An 18,489-nucleotide genomic window follows, 5' to 3' on the forward strand; every position below is an offset into this window, starting at 1 on the left:
TTATGGTCATGTATTTGTTTGCTTGACATTCTTGGAATTTTAAAGAGAACAGGATAACACAAGATAAAGTCATTGATTTCTCTAATCTGCTGGTCCTAAACTTGTTGCCATTTTGAAGCAAAGATCTTCATGTATATTTGATTGCTGACGCTGAGCAGCAGGACACTGCATGGGATGTGCAAGCTCTTATTTCACTCCCACGTTGTCAAGTGATCCCTTGTGCCAAGCTGATGGCTCACAAAAAGCCTTCTCTCCTAACTGCATAAACAGGAATTGGCTGTTTGTAAGGGGATATGCAAAACACTGTTTGCTTTTTATTGACATTTCTCTTCCTGCAGCACATTGCAAGAAAGGTCATTCCTTCTGTTCCTTCTGTTTCCTCTATTGATGATTCAAATTACACTTAGTGTTCTGAATAGAAATACAATGCCATTAACACCCCATGGTGCTAACCTTTATTTTAATGAAATATTAATTCCTAAAAACTAGCAAGCTGCTGAGGGGGGTGGTGTGGGGATAGGTGGGCTGGCATGTATAAATTAGGCTGATTGAAGCGAAAGGGACAGGAATAGACTGGCTGAATGTGGAAGCCTTCAACCAGTCCTTCTTTTCTGAGTATTTAGGTGGATTTAAATAATAAGAGATTCTTAGGGAGTGTTTTGGCAGACAATTTAATAATCCTCTCTCACATTAATTGTCTTTAAATATTAAGTTTTCTTTGAAACTAAGATCTTCAGGACAAGAACCAAGCCTTTAAATATTCCATTACAGAGGCAAGTGGAGTTCTGCATATTTTTAAATCTGAGCACTTTTATACAATGAACATGAATTAAAACAGATATTTCACTTCCCCTTACTCCTTCCAATAGTCTAGAAATTGAGGGTTTTAAAGATAAAAAATTATATTGTTAATTATTTTATTGGGAAAAAATGTGCCCTTTATCTTCTGCTCTTGCAGATGGTGTTGAATAGCCTGTCACTATAATTCACCAAAATTGTCATCAATGAATATGCAGTCAGATATAGGTAGGGAAGTGGTAGGCAAGTAGAGATGTACACGTGTGTGAGACAAAGAAAGAACCTTCATGAGAAGCTAAGATGAAAGGAAATAAAAAGAATAATTTTGGGGGGATAACTTTGCCTCTTCGCAAAAACAAAACTGACTCTACAAGAAGAGTAGACAGACTTGTTCATTCTTTGCCCTCTTGATAAGTAAAATCCTTCACTATCCTATGTTTTGACATCCTGCCATTATTTTATACTTGGACTATGGTAGAGGGAAGCATTATTTTGTACTTGAACTATGCTGTGTTGTGGGTCTTGAGGAAAACTGCAGCTTAATACCTTCAAAAGAATATAATCAATACTGGGAAAAGAAAAGGGTATAATCATCACCTTTTTGCTTTTATGATGGATCTTCATAGAATTATGATTAGGATTATAAAATGTCATTGCCTATGGTACTACAGGACTCAAATCATTAGTGATGAGCAAAATCTTTTTAAGAGAAGGTTAAATTTTCTGTAGCTCTTGCCTACATACAGGACATCTCCAACTTCTCAAATCTCTGTTGGGAAGTTCTCAGAGTAGAGTTCAAAGCTCCTTGGTTATGCACATTAAAATTTTATTCTTTGAAAAAATTTGTCTAATACACACAATAAATATACTTTGAAATTAAGAATATTGCAATTTGCTGTACAGAAACAAATGATAAAAACACCTGCTACTTTATATCCTATGTTAAATTTTTATTTTTTTTCAGATGGGTGTTTGGAATAGAAAAATAAAAATCATAAGTTTTTAATATCTGGAAATATTATCAAATATAGCATAAAAGATATCTTTTCTGTACATTAAAGAAGATTAAATACATTTAGTCAGCTATTAGTAATCTATTGTATTTATTTTAAAGCTCAAAAATAAGAAGACAAAATTATTCTTATTTAGAATAGAAAAGTCCTAACCATGGTTTCTTCAAGTTAAAAATATTTATATAGAAACAATGAGGGAGTAAGTTCAATTGTATCAGGTTTTGACGAGCACTGCAGGTGTATCAGGTTTAGCTTCCTATTTGGAAGACATACAAAATCACTCTGGTCAAGACAGAGGTATTTTTGTGGGTTTGTCAAGACTGTGTAAGTACTTTTGATATTTTCCATAGTTTTGACAAGCATTTATGGTGTGCAAACTGATAAGTGTTGCCTTTCTGTCAGCTGAGTTGGAACCAGTAGAAATGATTACCAGCACATCCACCCAGGCAGGAAAAAATGTCTGTAGAAAACAGAAAGCAATATAAAAAGTGTTCTTCAATTAACGGCTGGCAGAGGAGAGAAACTTCATCTTCAATATCAGCTTTTCCCCTAACGTTTCAAGTACATTGTTTTTTAGGACAATCGTGAAGTGATGGTTCAGAACATTTCTAACTAAGGGTCTTCTCGGAGGGGTGATACTTGCAGGTCCTTGGAGTTTCAATACACTGTACATCTTTCTACTCCTCCACAATTTATTTTAAGAAACATCATAAGGAACCTTTAGCCCTCTGTATGTATCATTTTTGTTCTCCACACGCATTCAAAGTTGTTATGTTGGGTCTTTGACATAAATTAGACAAGCGTCTTTCATTCGGGCTTTATGATTATGTCTTCTTTAAACTTGACCTCTGTCTACTTTCCCTGCACATATCTGGTTATAAATTATATTTGCTTCCCTGAAGAGACTTTAAGTAAAGTGCTTTTTCTTTCAAGATCTCTTCTATTTTGTTCCTTTTACAGACAAATAAAATCAGATGTTACCATATTTTGAATACCAGCAGTTAAAGCCCACATATTTTTCTTGAAAGGAAATAATTTCAGCATGTTTTTCTCTTTGGGATTAAAAACCCCTCAAAATGTTTTCCAAATTTGAATATATATATATATATATATATATATATATATATGTATATATATATATATATATTATTTTTTAACTGTGAATTTTATTTTAAAAGCATTTTTCCAGTAAGAAAATAAAATGTTACATTAAAAATAAAAACAAAGAGTTAGATTAATGGTCCTATTAAGTTCTCCTCAGTGTTAGAGAGATTGCAAACACAGAGTAGTTGGCCCTTAATTTTTATGAAGGCTCACTCTTGGGAAAGAAAAATAAAAGTTCAAAACCAAACCACATTCCTTTGGTTTATAGTTTTTCTATGTATTTTTTCATTTAGGTGAAACAAAAGTATTGGATATAGTTTAAGATGAGAAATTTAAACAAGAATCCCAGCCCATTGTTGAAACACAGCTATTCCTGTCGGTTAGGGAACAATGGTCAAGGACCAGTATTTCACTTTCTGGATAAGAAAGAAAGCTGATGATAAATACATTGAGTTTGTGGTTAAAGTTTTTAATACCAAAAATACTACTCAGAAAAATACTACTCAGAAAAATACTACTGCAAAGTCCAATGTCCTAGGCACTCCTTTTGAGGCACTCCTCAGAGACCAGAGTTTTCATGTGTTGACTCACCCATCTGATGATAGTTGTTTTCCCTTATTGCAGGCAAGCAGTCAATACTTTAACTTTCACACTATTAAAATATGTTACTTGTTAGCCTGCTATTGGTGTCTAATCAAATATTTACTTTTCTGAAGATGAGATGCCAATATTTGAAATTAAATTTATGAGACACAAGGATTTTCAACTTAAATATTTCTAATGATTTTTCTTGGCTTTATATACCTCTTCACTTCCTCCTATTCTCTCCACCACAACAGCACATATCTATAAAGCCATCAGTAGAAAGCCACTGAATATAAAAGTGAAATTAATAATTGATGTGTTAGAAACATTTTGAAAGAATTATTGACTCCACAGGTTTAATTTGTGATCTAAGAAATTGCTATATATTTCTGGAGAGTTCTGGAAGGAAATCCTAAAAATGTCCGTAAATGCAAGCCACTGTCTCAGCATAATGTCAAAACTGAAGTCAGCATACAGCAGGATATGCAAATAGAATGTGCAATTCTACAGGATGAAAAACTTTGGGATTCTTACATTTAGGTATTTTTCTAAGTCACCTTTATGAAAAATACAAACATATTAGCTGTATATACTAGGTTAAATATTGATAAACTTTGCTTAAAAGAAGATTAAGTTAGTTTCTGCAAAGATGTATTACTGCCTTATCTCTCTTTTTGATCCAAAGAAAGTAGGATAAAGCATGTCCTGGTAGCTAATGATAAGAGATAATATCTTGGGAAGGAAGTTTGCTTTGAAGCTTATAACACCAATAGTAAGCAATAAAGCTGGAGCTCTAACTCTGCTTTTTCAAGATCAGCTGAAAATAAATTAGGGGCTCAATTTATAAGCATTAACCAAACAAGAGAAAAGATAAAAAGTCATGGACACACATTGCTGTTTGAGCAGTTAATATTTATCACCTTTTTCCAGGGGAACTTGTCCTATTTGGTAACTGTTAGCAATTGTTTCATATGAAAATCATTATACAGATATTTTAAAAAGTATTCTTAATTTTATTTTATTCCATAGGCTGGTGTAAACTAGAGAGACAATGTTGGTAGAGATTTCTCTCCAAAACTGAGATGAAAATAAATAAGCGCATAAGATTTCTGGGAATGTCTTTTAACAAAAAAACCTGGAGGACAGTATGAAAGAGCTTTTCATTAATATTGTATCTGTCAAGTGACATTTAAATGTCAGGAAGATGTTCTCTGTGAGGTTCTTCTACAGCCTTTCATACTGTCATTAGAAATAGACTGTACTTCAAAATTGGCAGCGTAGACATACACACCCAGTACTTTAACAGCTATTAACACAGCTATTAGGGTTCAGTCAAATCCATAACAGTACAACATAAAAGTGAAGGTTCTTTATAGATCCCATAGTTCATTAGCAAATATTTGAGATTAGCTCAGCTAGTTGGAGCATAGTGTTAATCATGCCAAGATTGTGGGTTTGATTCCTGTATTGGCCATTCACTTATGAGCTGGACTTGATAATTCCTGTAGGCTCCTTCCAACTCAGACTATTATGTGTGATTTGTTCATGCAGATTTCATGACATCTTAAAAATTCAGCCAATGACAGCAATTGCACGTGTGTTGCACGTGTATTGCACGTGTATTGCAATTATTACTTATGCCTACAGTGTCTTCCAATCAGGGTTTTATCAAAGAAAATTGTTACTTCCCACTTTGTCTCTTTTCTACATGTGACATTATCATGAAGAACAAAAGCATATGAACAACCTACACAGAAGAATGCACAATTTTAAGCTGTTTAAAGATATCTGTGGAATGGAGATAGAATAAGAAGAGAATATTTTGCGCCTGAGTGACAAACAGGATAGTAGGTTCATGTAGTAAAACTGGGTCTTAGATGATTATTTTTTGCTTTGAGGAAACCTTAATGTACTTGAAAAACACTAGTGCATGTATACTACAAGCTTAATTCAGCATGAATTAACATTTCAACTAACTGGTGGCACACTTACTCATTTCTGCTACCTCAGTGGTGAAATTAAAAAATTAGTGATTTTTTTTCAAGCATGTGAAATAATAGTTGACTTACACCACTTTTTGGTGTTATTGTACATCAGCTGAACATGCAGATACAAGTAAGATTACACAAATAACAGTGAAAATTCCTATTTCAACTGCAAACTCCCAGGAGACTTTTTCTTCTGAAGTATCTTTGTGAAGGCCCTAGTGCAGTAAGGCCTGTCTAGCATTTGATCTAAATATTTCTATGATGAAAAGGAATTATGAACATAATATAAAAAATGAGGTATGTCACTATATTGATGTATTTTGTATAGAGATCTCTGTTGCTTTTTATGAAGACACTGGTTTGAAACCTCTGCTCCCTTATCCTTGTTATTCTTTGCTCTCTTTTAGCTTCACACCAGCTTTCTCCAACATTTGTATCCATAAACTGGTATTCCTTAAGCTTTATATTTCAGAGACAAGTTGCTCTATAAGGGAAAATGTTCTGCTCTAGTGGAGGTGTCTATCCCACACTGTTCTTCACCTTGTCTTTGTTTAAAAGAAAGACTAGGTTTTCATTTTTTTGGTTACTGATTTATTTCAAAACACAAGCAGAAGAATCTGGTAAAATCTGGCAATGGACAGATGTTAAGCATTGCCTTGCAATGCAGCTGACTGGGATGTGTTGGAAACTAGCACAAAGTAAAGGCACTTATCACAAAAGCTGTTCAAGTAATCAGACTCCACTCAGAAAAGGAAGGTCTCTTAAGCAGTGTCTCAATAGGAAGCAGTGCTGGAGGTTGATGTCTGTGCACTTTTCTTCAGCTCCTGGTGTAATATTTCACTGCAACAGAGCAGGATGAGATATTTCCACCCATACTAGGCTTGATTGGAAGAAAACATGACAGGAGTGTTCCTGACTCTTGTCAAATTTAGCAGCAGCTTACGTATAAAAGCAGAGCTAAAAATGGCAGGTATTTATCATGCTATTTTAATATTCAACTTTTTCTACTTCCTGAACGATCTTGGCATGACATCTGATCCCATACTTGTAGAAATCAATAGGAGCCTTTTTATTGACTTCAAAGGAGCAGGAGTAGGCTTGCGGTAGGTGGAGTGGCTTGAGTAGTTAAGAAAAATAGCTTTGTATATCCCCAGCAGAATGAACTCCACTTTGGAATGGAGTTTCAGTGCCTAGTGATTATTCTACTTTATTAAAAATGTAGCTTTTGCCAGAAACATTTCATTTCATCTATAACAAGAAGTGGGATTACCCTTTTCTAAAGTCAAGCAGACAGCTTATTATTTTTACCTTGTTTGATTTTTCTTGCTTGCTCAGTTTTTGTAGACTTGGCAACAGCTCAAGGGTTTGTTTAGTTTTGGCTTTAGCATCCCAAAAGACCATATTCTTTCCTGGTTCAAGCCTGGATCATTCCTCAGTGTCCATTGCTAACCACTATGTGGTTAGCATTCTCTCATTCTCTGCAAACCTCTTCTGTCTGACCCTAATATAATCCTGAAACTTTTGTCTAATTAGATCAAGCTGTGAGATCAAGCTACTCAGTGGGAGGATTACATGGGACGAATACAATGTTCACTGTGAAATTAGTTGCAGCAATGACACAATGGCCACAAAATCCCTATCACAAAGAATTAACATCATGACAGTTCCCTGTTGTTTTGGTAACTGAATAAAATTGAAGGTGAAATGTTGTTCTTTTGTCTCACTGTTCTAGTTTGGGGTTTTTTGTTTGTTTGGTTCGTTTTTTTTTAACTGAAAGCAGAATGTTTCTAACATGGTAAGTAGTACCTCAACTGCAAACTCAATTCAAGATTCTGAACTCTGTGGCAAATCTGATGAAAATGTGGGTTGGCTACATACAAATAGAGACGTGTCCACTGTAATTCTCTTCTCTCACCTGGCTGCACACTGATACGGCATCTGAGTTCCAGACCTATGGTAGCTGGATCAGAATATTTCAACACTCAAGGAGGCCAGTGCTGTCCTGAGTTACTATGCACCTTAAACCTGGTTTGGTGATTGAGGCTCAGGGGATGCTTTTGGGACAGAGTACTGTGGTTAATACCAGGCTGTACCAACCCTGACCCATTTTCCCCTCCCGTTACACCACTCCATGGGTTCAGGAACTCCATTTCAACTTAATCTGGGGGCCTTAATTCCTCCCGAGCTGGGCTCTAGGTGTGCCTGGCCTTCCCAGGTGTGTTCCTTGGACCTTGACTCCCTAAAGATTCTGGATCTTCCGCTGCATGTGTCTGGGGTTGTTGATGGTCTCAGTCATCAATGCCCTGCTTGGGTGATGCAGGTTGGCACACAGGTCAATGAAGGTGTTGCCTGCTTTGGTGTTACCCCTGGGCTGTCCTACCTCATGGAGTTACCCCATTCTTGCTGCTAACACTTTAAATGTGCAGCACTCTCAGAACCACAGATTTGGATCCCTTCTTCAGAAGTATTTGTATGTGAAAAAATCCTTGAATAAAATTTAAATGTGATGCTGAGAGCAGGGACTCAGCAATAGTTCATTCCAAGTGACCGCTCTTACTCCAGGGTTTACAATATACCTTCCACTGGACCTCTTATTTCTTGCTTTTTTTTCCAATGACTTAATCCTGGCTACATATCTTCAAAGCTTCAAGTGAAAAAACTTCTAAGTAAATAAGCTGTAGTTTCCTGTTTAAGGCACCTGCTTTAAAGATGCCATATAATCAAATTCCTTTAGTCAGGGAAAAGAGTTTTGGTCCTTGAACTGTTTTTACTTGCTATTTTATAGGTGATACGTACCACCTCTGTTTCCATATAGACAGAAAAGCCTTTTTTTTACCTAACAAAAATATGTTTAATATAGAGTGAAGGTTAAGAGATGCATATCCCAAGTAGAAGAGGACACCAGCCACTTCAGCCTCAGGAAGAATTAAGAGCCAGTGTTTCCTCCTGGCCTGCTGCAGGCAGATTCAGGCAGAACATGTCTGACTTTACACTGAACTCTCCTTCTAACTTTTTAGGCCTTGTCATGTCAAGAAGCTTAATTCTTTTTGAGATTTGGTGGTGGATTCTTGGGACTAAATCAGGACTATGGTTTCCATGTTTCATGTTAGATACAGATTTTGATAGAAATGAGATTTTGTTATTATTGTTCTGAATCTCCTGTACTGGAATATGATCCCAATATTACTGGGTGGAACGTGCCTGGGCTCGTCTGGCTCTTGCTGCTTGACCAAGGGCAGCAGCTGTGGTGGTTTCACCTCAGAGACACCCCTGGCTGGCTGTATGTTGCAGCTGGCACTTGCGACAAGTCCAGGCAAGCAGGAACTCAGTTTTACCTCTGGTGGAAAGGCTTTAGGCGAGGGTGAAGGAAAAAGGAGACGGGTCCTGCTGGAGGGTTTCCATCCAGAGCTTTATTCGTAGCACAAAGACCTCTGAATGTTGCAACAACTCCAACAGAACCAAGAACCGCGTGGTCCCCGTGTCTTTTAAGCCTGGGGAGAGGGGGAGGGAAGGGGTAAGTATGCCACCAACCAGGTAGGAGGGGGGAAGGTTCAGGGGACAAGTGACACCTGGATAGCCCAATGTCTCCAGGGCTGAGAAGCATCTTTTGAACTTTTGCCAATCAGACGATGCCCTTGCTGGAATGTTAAGATTGATGGACAGCACTTTGCAAGGGGACAAGGGGGAGGGGAAGGGAGAGGTTGTTGTAGGCACACCTGAGGGAGGAACTGGGATAGCTGAAACAGGGTATTGCATCACACTGCAACACTCCCGTATCTTAGAAAGATTTTGAAACTGAGATTTGGATGTACATGATCTGTGACTAATAAGGCAATCAGAGTTTTAAAACATAGATGTGTTAAAGGCTTCAAGCACCTAAAAGCTAAAGAGCTTAATGAAATCATATAACATAAGTAGCTGAGCCCAAAAAGACTAGAAAAGTTTAGTTTTCCTAATTGTCAAAGAAGCACTTGTGCAGCATATTGATGTTTAGAATAAAGCTTTTCTGTTTCCGATGGACTTGGAATTATCTGTAGAACAAACCTTGGCAGTGAGGAGTGTTCATTTTTATCTTGATTACATGTATTTCAATATTTTAAAATTATAATAAGTACTGAAGTACTGACATCTGGTAGAAATAGAAAGCTTCAATGTTAAAAAGAACAAGGAAGCATTGAAAGTTTTGGCAAGAAGAAATATTTGAAGCATTTCTTTGTGCTAATAAATACTTCAGCTGGATAAAGTGGAATTGTTCCAAAGGAAAAGATAATTCAATGAGTAGAAATAATAACAACTTCTTTTTAAAGAAGATATGTAAAAAAAAAAAAAGTAAACCAACTTTTGACAAGACGCTCATCAGGTAAGAAATATAATTAACTAATTTCCAATTCCTGTTTAGTGAGGAAAGAAAATGGGATGGCTCCTATAGAATTTACTAAAACTGAATCCATGTATCTGGTATCCTTGCTGAGCCCTGAGGGTATAGGTTGCTTTAGGTCAGCTACCTATTTTTGGGAAAGGCTAGAATTTTATTTTCAAAACATTTGTTTTTCAGCCTGATGTAAAATGGAGGAAATGTGGATATCAGGAATCTTTTTCCTGTCCAGCTTTCCTACTTGGATCAAACACTAACATAATTCTGTATATCTCAAATTCTTTTTAACCTTAGCCAAATATCCACTCAGGAAATGTCAGTGATTTTATCAAAGGCCCCCATAAAGGACTGTGTTGAACAAGTTGGGAGGGAGCAAATCAGTTTATCTAAACTAAAGCCAAAGTTGCATTAAAAGTTAAAGATATATTATGTTAGAGACTTATAGTGGATTTTCATTTCATAAATTGTTTTTAAACACTTGTTGTTAATTGTAGCGCACCTAAGTTTACTCATCTATAAAATGGATTAATGGACACTCCTTAAAACAACTATGTTTGTTGCTTACAAAAAAATTATTAAAATTTTCTGTGTTGCATAGCTACAAAATATTAAGCAAATATATTGCTGGAGGAAATTATCCAACTCAGTGTGCTTAACTTTCCATTGAAGGAAGATATGAGCAAACAATCCAACAAAACCCCACCAAACAAAAACCCCAACAATTCTGTAATATTCATCTCAGATGCTCATTTATGCTGCCCACTGAGAAAATTACATTCCCAAGGGGCCGTTATCTAAGGCTCATGAAGTTTCAAAATATCTTGAACTTTCAGGTACTTGAGGGGGAAATAATTTTCCCCTAAGTTCTTAGGAATATACTTGAACTTGGTTTGTTTATTCTTTTTTCTTAAAAGCAGAAATCAATATAAATCTTGCTGAATAAAAATTTATATTCCTAGTTTCTCAATTTGGAGGATTAATTGAAAGGTACAGAGTTGTGTATACTGTTCAATGATGCATTTCTCAAAGAACATAACAGCTTCACCTGCTATTGATACCTAAATTGGGGATGAACATCAATGAGTACCTCAAGATACTCCACTTGTGACAGAAATTATTGTACTGCTGTTACGAACTTTTATAATGATAAGAAAATTTTTCTGTTTTCTGTCATGAGCTTTTGAAATGTTTTTAATAAATAGCTGTAAAACAGTCTCAATGTGGACTTTTGTTTTATTGGTGTTTAGTTTTCTTTTTCTGCTTGGAATATTTATTTTTCTTACACTTCATGTGAGCCTGGTCCTCATCCTGCATCGAGCCATCCATGTTTTTAAACACTTGCACTCTTGTGTGAGAAATGATGCCCTTGCACGCTTGTGTGAGAAATGATGCCCACTTTTAAGATTTCAAAGGTTTATTAAACCTTAACAAAAATACAACAGAAGACTGAATAAGGAAAAAAATCAAAGCACCTGGGAGCATGGATCTAAACAGCCATATCCTTGTCTACAAAATGGATGCTCCACCTTTTATACCTCTAGCCCCTCCCAAAGTCTTGTCAATCAACTCCTTCTTTGCCTTCCAGTGGTGGAAATCACTTTCTTACATCTTGATTGGAGGTCAGGGTTTACCATAGTAACAAGCAGACCCTCCCCAAATGCCCCAGCTGCCAAGGGCATCCTGTGACAGCAATACAAAGGGGGAGGCGTAAGAGGACTATGGGATGACATGTTACAGGAAAATAGCTATACATCTACAAAACTTCTCTTAACATACACATGTCATTCACCCCTTAATTGTGACAGCCAATCATCACATTGCTCATCTAAAACATTTGTATTTATGTTAACTATGGCAATGTCATAGCCAGCATACAAAGCCATCTGCAGTACTGTGCTCTGTGGTACATGCACTGATCAGATGGGCCAGACAATGAAATTTCTTCACAGGCAAAGAGAGACATAGCCAGAGGGGACACACACCAACAACATCAAATCCCAATGGCAAGGCCACACCGGAGCTCTCAGAGCAGGAGTCAGTCTTGGGTGGTGTTGTGCTTATCTAAGATGAGATTTCTAAATGGAGACTACATTAATCATCAGTAACAAGATCCTTAGAGCAGAAATTATAAATTGCCACCTTTTCATCCTTAAGGAACATGAAGGACTTTCTGTTCAGCCATCAGAATATACTGATTTTTACTTAAAAACTTTTTTCCTTGCTAGCATAAGCTAAATTAACAGAAGAATACCTGAAAAATGTTCTAAGGATACTCTAATTTTGCAATAAAGCATTAAGCACACTCTCTCACCTCAAGAAGAGCACAGTTTAGTAGGAATCATGAAGGTGTAATGGTGTTCAAAAGGGAAGGTCAAATCCTCCTACAGTCAGAGGCAAAAAGACACTGCAAAGTTTTTAGGTCTTCTTTACCAGTAACTCTGCATCTGATAAAGGCATCACCTTGATATCGGCATCACCTAGGGAAATAAGTCTTCCAAGTATCACATTGCAAAGTACTGAAATTAGCATCAGAACTTACTGCTGCAGAAGTGGCAAAGACACTGCACCGTTAATATTTTTTTAATATTTTTTAATACATTTTTTTCACAAAGAGTTGGAAAACCTTAAAAAGCTGAGTACTAAGCATCTTTGTACTGCAAGACATAGGATAAGGCATGCATCTTCTGATGTGATCTGAAAAAACCAGAATTTAAGGAAAAATTTATGTTTTGGGAGAACTAGAATTACTGGAGTCACATTCATGATGAAACAGTGTTGTACAGTAGATTCTTCTGCTTCTATATTATAGAATATTTTAGGTAGGAAGAGACTTCAGTAAGTTATCTGTGTCTTTCTCTCTTTGCTAAAAAACATTAAATTGTTCTTGTATCCCCTAAAACACAAGTGTGATGTCTTGCTCTCAAAATCTTTGTTTTCTGCAGTTCCTTGTTCACAGCAAAATCTTTTCTTCTAGAAAAGATTGTTGTGAGACAATTCAAGCAGCCTGAATTAGGATACTTGGCTTCTTTTGCTGGCTTTAATACATACTTGTCTGCCAATTGTAAATGATCTTTTAAGGTCTGTGATCTCCACCTTTTTGACAAATTCTGATGTTGTCTATAAGTTTAAAAAACATTTCAGTTATGAGGGATCGATGTATTAATAGTCAAATTGCTAATATTTTTTCATTTTTCATTAAGCTAAAGACCATTGTATTTATTTGATTATTGCATGTACATCCATAGAAGAATCTAGGAGTAGCTTTTTACTTCCTGAGTCTGTAGTATTTTTATTTTCCATCGATTTATATTTTTTCCATAGCACTTATATGTGTATGTATGTGTATTTTTCCATATATATATGTGTAAATATTTGTGGTTGCTTGGCTACTGATATCTAACAAAACTATATTATCTCAGTTATGGAGCAAATTGTTAACCTTAAATAGTTCTTAGCATAGGGAACTCAATGTATCCAATGTATCCAAGAAACTTGAGTGAATCTAGAATAAATTCTGAGGTGATTAGCAACCTTCAACCACCTCTGGGCTCAGTACTTGAAGTAGTCTTGTTAGAGGTTATTTTCCTCCAGGGTTTTCCATTTTGCTGGTAAGTTAGAGAAAATACATAATTTCTAGGTTCCTATTTTATGAGCTGACTCAGTCTCTTGGTAGTCTAATCTCCCCTCTTTTGTTCATATTATACCAAAGTTCTTGTGCATGTATCTTTAGATGCTTACATCTATTTTTTAATTAATGTGAGAGTCGTCTTTTTGTTGAAATATGCTTAACCAGGAGTTTTATTCGTATTAGAATGAGCAAATCTTGTTGCAAACCAAGTATGAACATCAGTCTGAATCTATATAGTGGAGGTACAAAATCTTTTATACTCCTGCAGACACCTCATTTGATGTAAAAAGCAATTACACTCTTTGAACATGACTGCTTAAGAATAAGGAAATTAAAGTTGCTTAATAATATTATTATTGGTAGTAATGTAACTGGAAGCAAGGAGATAAACTAGCTATGTAAGTAAATGTTGTGACACCTTCTTTATGCTGTGGCTTCCCATCTGTAGATAAACAAAAGCTGTGTTATGTTTTTGTTTAAAATTTCTTTTAAACAAAAGTACATGGACTCTCAACTATAGAAAAGATTTGTGCTTTCTGAGCAATATTTACAGAGTGACACTACCACAACTACTAAAAGAAAAACAATTTTAAGGTGTGGTAGCGTGGTCTGTTTTAGGAAACTGAAAGTTGCCTTAGTCTTTTCCAGACACAAATGCAAAAACCTTAAAGGCAGAAGGATGCTGGGAGAGATACAGTCTGGATGTCTAGTAGAGGAAAGAAAATGAGATCTGTCATAGATCTGTCTACAGATCTGTCCTCTATTTTCAGATGGGTGAAATACCTTTGGAGAAAGAAAAATGATGATATAATGATATATATAATAGTTAATAATATAATATAATATAATATAATATAATATAATATAATATAATATAATATAATATAATATAATATAATATAATATAATATAATATAATATATATATATATAATATGTTGCTGCGGGGACAGGGGCAAATAGCTCCTCTGTTCTCATCGCTGTGGAGCCTGAGGCTCTCCTATGCCCAAGTTAGTGTTGCAAGAAATAGACAAATTCAAGGATGTGCTTGGTATCTGTCCTATTTTAATTCTATTAGTAAGGAAATTCCAGTCAACTGTTTTGTTCTGTTCAGTCTCTACCAGCCAGAGCCCAGATTAGTGAGTGGGAAATTTTCAGCTGTGCTGGTAGGGGACAAAACATCTCATGGGTGTCCTGTGAGGAAAGTAATGGGCTGTAAATCTTTCCTGATATCCATGCTGTCTGCTTGATATGTCACAGATCAGAGTAAAAGAAGAAAAAATGATCAGACTTTATAAGAATTATTTTATTTTCTCTTAGAACTGCTGTAATCACATTAAAATAAATATGATAATGCCTTATTTTCTCTCTTTCTCCCCATCTCTACCCCCCTTCTCCTGCCATACCCCTCAATTTGTGGTACAACAAGAATTCAGTCTTTTGTGTGCTTCCCAGTCTAAAAAAAGTGGTCAAACTCTTTCCTCACTGATCTACAATCTCTTTTGTTATATAACTGGTTCATGAACTGGTTCATAGAATGCTTATAACTGTAATAATCACTTCCTGGTGATAAATTTCTATCAGATTTAGAATTTGCTGCCCAAACAGCATTCAGAAACATGCAGAAATTTGACTTTTTAGGAACTTTGTGGAAAGGAACCAAGAATATATGAACACATTTCTTGTCTGCTTCTGCCTTTGGGATTGAAAACTATTTTACAGCTCTATGTTCAAACAAAGCACTTGCCAGGTCAGTAATTTCCAAATTCACTGCTACCTCCCTAATATCACTCTTCCTTTGTAGAGCCATACAAAGAAGGTCAGTATCACTAATCTGTTCTTTTGCAAATAGGAATCTATCTAAACTATTTACTGCTGGTATGAAATAGTCCTCTATAAGGACTATTCCTGGCTTAAAATGAGATTATTAGGCATAAACTTGACATCCTCTGATCAATTTTGAGGACAGTTGGGCTCCATTGGTTCATGCTATTTGGGAACAGTAAAACTAGGAAGTTTATAGCAGAAATTACCCTTGTAAATTAAATTCCATACTTTCTCCTGCATTTATACAACAACTTAAGTTCTGTTACTCTTGGCCCAAACTCATCATCCTGGAGAGGATCCAGGTTTCAAAATCTTAGATCATGCTGACTGATGATCTTAAATGTAATAAAGGCCAATCGTTTGAGTAAGATAATGGCTCATTTTGGTTTCTTTGTATATAAATCTCTTCAAAAGCTTTTTGTAGAATGATCTACAACTTCTTTTTACATAAAGATAACTTAGAGGTATGCAATGTGGAAATAAGTTCCATTAATGATATTAAAAATGTTAAGTTCGAAATATATACATATTATCCATATTACATATACATACATTTCACTTGGCAAATTATTACAATTAATTTTACATCACTCAAATTCTGGGTAAATACATTCTATGGAAATACAAACACCAAATATTTCTTTAAAAACTGGCTTTTAGGGTACAGTTGTGTAAAATGTATTAAATTTATTTTAAAAATTCACCTTTTTATCTTGTAGAAGCATTTTAAAATTTTAAATGCAGAAAATCCAATGCTGACAGTTTGTTTTGGTTTGTTTTCTTTTGAGTGGGAAGGGAAGCTAAAGAAAAGTAGAACAACATGAAGTTTAAACTGTTAAATAGCTGTATGTCTTCTGATACACTTCTGAACTAAGTTTCAAGACAGCTATATTTAATGTTTGTGCATCAACGCTTGGAAAGGAACAAGATGCTTTGGGTGCCAGCTTACTTGTCCTGTCTTTTCTCAGGAGCAGCAGGAAGTGCAGAGGGGAGCAGTGAGAGTTCACAGGGTCACTCATCTTCTGTGTCACTGCACGCTGTGGGTGCAGCTCTAGCATACAGCAGATTTTTATCCAGAGGAAAACTGGGTACTGCTATTTCCATGCCTGATAATTGACTGTTCTATGAGAACAGATTCAACTATTGAAGATGAAAGTTCCCAGCAGTAGGGTGTAGCTCTGGTGCCAGCTGCTCCCAGCAGCAGGTCCTTGCTGTCTGTACACAGCTTCCTGGCTTTTAAGGAACATTGCAGCATGGCAGGGTTGCAGTGCTGGCATGGGGTGTCCAGAAATGTGCTCATAAAGTGCTGATTAGTGTTGCAATGGCACCACCCAGCTCATGCTGGCACAGTGGCTGTGCAGACTCGAGCTCCTTGCTGTGTATGCTGCAAGTGAAAAAAAGGCAGAGTTTAAGATTGGTGGAATTTAAAGATAAAAATAGAGCTGGATGTAGTGTGGTAGAAGGCAGTTTTGGTTTGAGTGTTCAGTGCAGGTGTAAAGAGAAGTGCGGAAAAGTGGAAGAACTTGTTTGGGGCTTCTGTGTCAAATTAATGAAGGAACACAGTTATGCTCAGTGCTGAACAGCCATGTGGGCTAGAACATAACCTGCTTTTCTGACTGAGCACACAGCTGCTGCTGCTAGGTTGGTGAAATATATTATAGATCTCTTGAACACATGCTCAGCCTGCTCCATGGCTGGATATACAAGCAGGAAATTCAGCTAACAAACGGTGGGGAGAACATTCTGCATTTTAAAGTTCCTGGTCAAGAATTGTGACTTTAAGCAAAGGTTTCTTTGTTGCCTCTTTATGGAAACAAAACTTCCATGGGAGGTGTTTCCACTAGTATTTTTTTTTTTAATTAACAGTAAATCCAGTAAGAATCATTTAGCTTAAAATATTTTGGAGTAACAGAAGTTCTGTTATTTGTGGGAGTTTTGTCCTTTTTGTTTTTGTTTGTTTTGGATTGGTTTGGGCTTTTTTGGGTTTTTGTGTGTGTGCAATTTTGTAGTTTGTTATTTTTGGGGCTGGTTTTTTTTTGTTGGGTTTTTCTGTTTTTTTTTAGTTTGATTTAGTTTCTTTTATTTATTCTTTTTGAAAATGATGCTACTGAACTTTTTTTTCCTTTAGTGTCCAACACTCTAAGACTTATTGAAATAACTTCATTTATTATTGTGCTAGTTTAAGTGATGTTTTACCTTTGCGATTCTGGTGACACAGAATTAGTCCATCCAGCTCATCTACCTATCTCTTCTCAGATATATTAGCGTTTGAGAACTAGGTTTTCCCTGACATAATAGCTTGTACTGCTACATATTAATTACCTCCTTTGTGAAGCAATTTATCCTGAAGTCCCTTGCTGATCCATCTTTCCTTAGCTTTGGTTCATGCCCCTTGTTTTTCAGCCTGTTATTCTGTCAAGCATTTTCAGGCCATCTGCCTTTTATATGCCCTTCAAATTTGTGTCTCTTAATCATTGTGTTCTGCTAATCACTTCTACCCTAATTAATATATAGCCTTACCTAATCTCCTTTCAAAATTCTCTTGCCCCATATTACTATCTCAATTGTTCCCTGTCTCCATGCTTGCTCTTACCATCTGGTTTATCAGCTTGTGTCAGATATTCTGAGTAATTACCTGCAGCAAGGTTCACATAGGTTATATTAAAAACTCAAGCTCTGGGACCAAATATCACAAATTTGTGGCCAAAACCTGTGTCCTGTCATCAGTTCAATGCAGACAACAGGTGACATCCCAATATTAATGTTCACATTAAATTGTGGTCAGTATTTCCTAATAAAATTAAATACAAAAGGGAGCAAATATACAGGCAGACACTTCCAGCATTTGTAAAGTAGCGAGCCTTACTGATACATGCAGGGGAATTAGATGAAATCAATGTACTAAGACCTAATTGCTAGCCTGGTGTAGTGGGTCTCTCTAGGATGGAGTTAATTTTCTTCATGGCAACTCATAAGGTGCTGTGTTTTAGATTTTTGATGAAAACAGCGCTGATAGCACTATGAACAGTGCCTGCAAAGCATGAGCGCCTTCTGTGTGCTCAGTAAATTTCCAGATGACACTAAGTTGGGTGGGAGTGTTGATTTGCTGGAGAGTAGGAAGGCTCTGCAGAGAGATCTAGACAGGCTGGATGGATGAGCTGAGGTCAGTTGA

This window comes from Molothrus ater, chromosome 1, assembly GCF_012460135.2.
Source record: "Molothrus ater isolate BHLD 08-10-18 breed brown headed cowbird chromosome 1, BPBGC_Mater_1.1, whole genome shotgun sequence".
NCBI lineage: Eukaryota > Metazoa > Chordata > Aves > Passeriformes > Icteridae > Molothrus > Molothrus ater.